Raw genomic sequence first — 4,042 nt, forward strand, 5'->3', positions numbered from 1 at the left:
TAATATTCTCCTCCAACACCATAGCTCAAATGCATCAATTCTTCTTGACACATAAGGAGTCACCATGAATTGGAGCTGACTTGACAGAAAGTTATTAATTGATATTCTGAGTAGGAATTGGTTTGGCACTGTGAGAAAAGCACAAGAATGAGCAATAATTTGTATTAGGGTACTAAGATTAATCTATATCAGCAGACAGGAAAGCAAAAATATAAGTACAGTTGGATCCTTGTGTCTGCAACTAGTAGGTACTCTAAAGCAATTGTTGGTTGAGTGGTTGAGAGAAGGGCATGATCAAAGGTCCTGAAACAGGCAGACAGAGGTTCAGGGAGGAAGCCGTACTTAAGTTGAATCTTGAAAGATAGCTGTGTTTAGCTAGATTACAGGGATTCCTATCCAGCTGGGGAGATCATTGAACAAATTGAAGAGGTGAGCAGAGGCTTGATTCAGGAGAGGGCAAGTGAGAATGTCTTTCTTTATCAATTAGAGCTTTACCTTGGGGAGAAAAAAGAAACAATTCTGTGAAATGTGTACATTCCTGCCTCTTTCCTTGTAAACCATCCTGGTCCACTTTTAGTTGCTGCTATCCTCTGTTGGCACACCTAGGCTTTTGGGGAGCTCCTTGTGGGTTTCATCTATCCTCTCAACTAGCAGGGTTAGGGATGCACTTGTTAAAAAAGTACCAGTTGCCATTGAGTTGATTCCAATTCATAACAATCCCTTGTGTGTCAAAGTAGAAATGCATTCCATAAGGTTTTCAATGGATGGTTTGGGAGGAAGTAGATTCCCAAACTTACACAGGATTTCCAAGAGCAGGTGGTAAGTTTGAACTGCTAACCTTGGGATTCAAACTGACCTTGTAGTCCAGTGCTTTTCCTCTGATAGAACCTCCAATCTTTAGGAGCAGAGCATTTTTACTCTTTGCACCATTCAGGGCCATATATAAACAGAGGAAGTGTGCTTTGGGTCTATAGGTTGTAAGAGTTGGTGTGTTAATTTGGAGAGGAAGGGTTGAGTCCCTAGCCCCTAGCACCAAACCGGGTAGCTTGTGTCAGCATTTCCTAGAAGTAAATTTTCTCCTTGCAGAGCCTTGCATTGTATTTAAAAATTATGCAAAGAGGCTTTTAGCATCATAACAGGAATGCTTAGTTATCCCTTTATTGGGGAGTAAATTAGATGGTTATAAATATAAAGTTAAATAAAACCCCCAGAAATTTCCTTGTGCGCTTTTATAAAATCCTTTGTCAAAACAAATAACCTTGAAATGAACATACAAATTTAAATGGCATTGACTCTAATGAAACAACATGGAGCCTAATGAAGTTGAAGTGCTGTGAAAGTACTCCAAGATAGGGCCGCTTTTATCTTATTGGAATGTTTATGGCCTTGCATGTCTTCTAATCACACTCGGGTAACGTCATTTGGAGAAAATGCTTCAGCAAAGATTGCTAACAAAAAACAAAAAGATGATATAGCCTCGTGTCAGCTGTACTGGAGTCCCCCCAACAATTCAAACCAACTCATCTGTGTTGGATAGAGGGAATTGATCTGGAAGAATGTGACTGGAGACATCACCGAGTTTTCATTTGTGTCTGTGACTGGTTTCATAGCTAAAGGGACACACAACAGTGGGTGGGAAATAGCCCCTAGATGACTGCATGTTGGCAATTGGAAGTCCTTACTATTCCTTTGAAACCAGCTACCTAGTGATCCTTATTTATGCCAATGAATCTTCATTCTTGCAAGAATTTGAAGCTCTGATTAATCCTCACTTCTTTCTTCTCCCCCCATATCAAAGAGTTACTAAATTTTATTATTTCATTTTCCAGTATCTTCAGTATCCCTCTCATTCTTTTCATAGCTGTATTTTCTAGCTAAACTCATTTCCTTGTCTCTGATCCCTGTCTTAAGAGCTCTGGTAACGTAGAGTTATGAATTGGGCTGTGAACCTCAGGGTCAGCAGTTCAAAACTACCTGCTGTTCTGCGGGAGAAAGATGAGGCTTTCTGCTCCTGTAAATATTTACAGCCTTGGAAACCCTGTACAGGGTCGCTATGAGTCGGAACCAACTCCACGGCACATCACAACAACAGCATTACAACAATGTCTGAAAGGCGTCCTGGTGTGGGTTAATACACTGGACCACAAGTCTGGTTTGATCTGCAAGGTTGGTGGTTCAAACTCGCCAGCTGCTCCTAGAAATCCTATATAGGGTCACTATGAGTTGGAATCAACCCAACAGCATTTAATAACAGCAACAACAATCCCTGTCTTGGAAGAACAATTAGGGTGCTCCTTAGGAGCCAGATGGTGAGACTTCATCCCTACTACTGTTGTCAGGAAGGACTGGTCCCTGGAGGACTGGGAAAGTGGACGGTCAGCAAAACAGAGGAGCCTCCAATGTGATGGATTGATGCCATGGTTGTAACAATGGGCTCTAACAGGACAGGAATTATGGGATGGTGCGGGGCTGGCTAGTGTTTTGTGCTGTTATACACAGGGATGCTAAGAGTCAGAAATGATTCAAGGGCATCTAACAACAATCCCTGGACTAGCAGGCTCTCTGATTTCAGTTTCACCTCCTTCTATTAACAGCAGTCCGATGAATCCTCATAAGCCCCATGTCACTATGTCATTCCCTGATGATTCCTTACTACTCACAGGATCATCCTGACAGTCAAGGATTTTTACAATCCAGTTTGAATCTGCTTTTCCAATTCCATCACTTGACACTGCCCTATATAAAGCATGACCATTATTACCAACAGATTGCCTTTTTTCCTGTCCTACTTAACAAAGCATATTCATTCCCTTGTTTAATTGTTTCCTTACTTAGGCAGCTACTTTTCTTCCTTATTATGTAAGCAATTTATTTCAAGGCAATAATATAACTTTTTCAGTCATGCCTTTGGGAATATGATGGACATAAAATTTTAACCCAGAAAAATATATATCCAAGGGGTTCGCTGACTCTGAAGTTTCATTCATGGACCTCTTCAAGGACATTGACCTCAACTGAAAAATCCTTGCTCAAGGTGAGGTTGAAATCCCCAACACTTGATAAAAGTTTTAAAAAATCTGCCTGGCTAATAATGCATTGTACCCTCTTCTTTTCCCATTATCAGAACTTCACTGAAATTACTGCCTTCAATGGCCACTTACTGAAAGCCATCATGCATTAATAGTTCTCTTTCTATGCACATGGCTTAACTCCCCAAATAATGTGAAAGCTCTTTGAAGGAATGGCCCTGCCATGTACCTCTCAGAATTCTATATAATTTAGTGAGTGTGGTTTTGAATTGTCAACAAATACAATCAGGCATGTATGGAGTCATACAGTTTTTCCTTCTTCTACTTTAGTAGTTATAGAAAAAACTTTGGAAAGACTTCTTATGTCCAGTGGACCAGTTAGAACTTGATGACCCTGTTAGGCCTCTTGATCTGTGAATATGTTTGCTGGAGTGATCACTGGAGTGGCCATTGGTCACTCACTAGCTAGGAAGTTTTTGCTGTGTTGGATATTTAAAGGCCTTTTGGGATGCAGTAAAGGGACTGGCACTTAATACAAGACACTGTCAAACTTTTGAAGAAGATGGGTGAATCTTTGGTGACTTCATCTTACCTTTCTGTACCTCCTTTGCATCCTGTAATATGATGCGTCTTCTGGTATCCTATCTCCTAAACCCCAATCTGTACACAAGCAAATCTCTGCTATATAGTATTTAGACCTCATCTGAATAGCAGTCACTCTATTCTTTCTCACAAAGGTATTTACAATATAGCCTCATTTCTAAACTTAGTTTTCTAGAAGAGCTAGTTCAAACATTTGAGATTGTAAAAAGAATTTGCCAGATCCATAGCACATGATTAATATTACATCATGCAATTTTACATCTTTATCATCCTTCTCACTCCCTATACGCGTGTACACATGCATACATGAATATGCACTAATACATACATATGGACACACATGACTAGAACTAGTTTCTTTGAAATGCATTGATACAATCTTATTAACACTAGCCATTCATAGAGGATAC

The sequence above is a fragment of the Chrysochloris asiatica genome, unplaced genomic scaffold, assembly GCF_000296735.1.
Source record: "Chrysochloris asiatica unplaced genomic scaffold, ChrAsi1.0 scaffold00024, whole genome shotgun sequence".
In the NCBI taxonomy this organism is placed as follows: Eukaryota; Metazoa; Chordata; class Mammalia; order Afrosoricida; family Chrysochloridae; genus Chrysochloris; species Chrysochloris asiatica.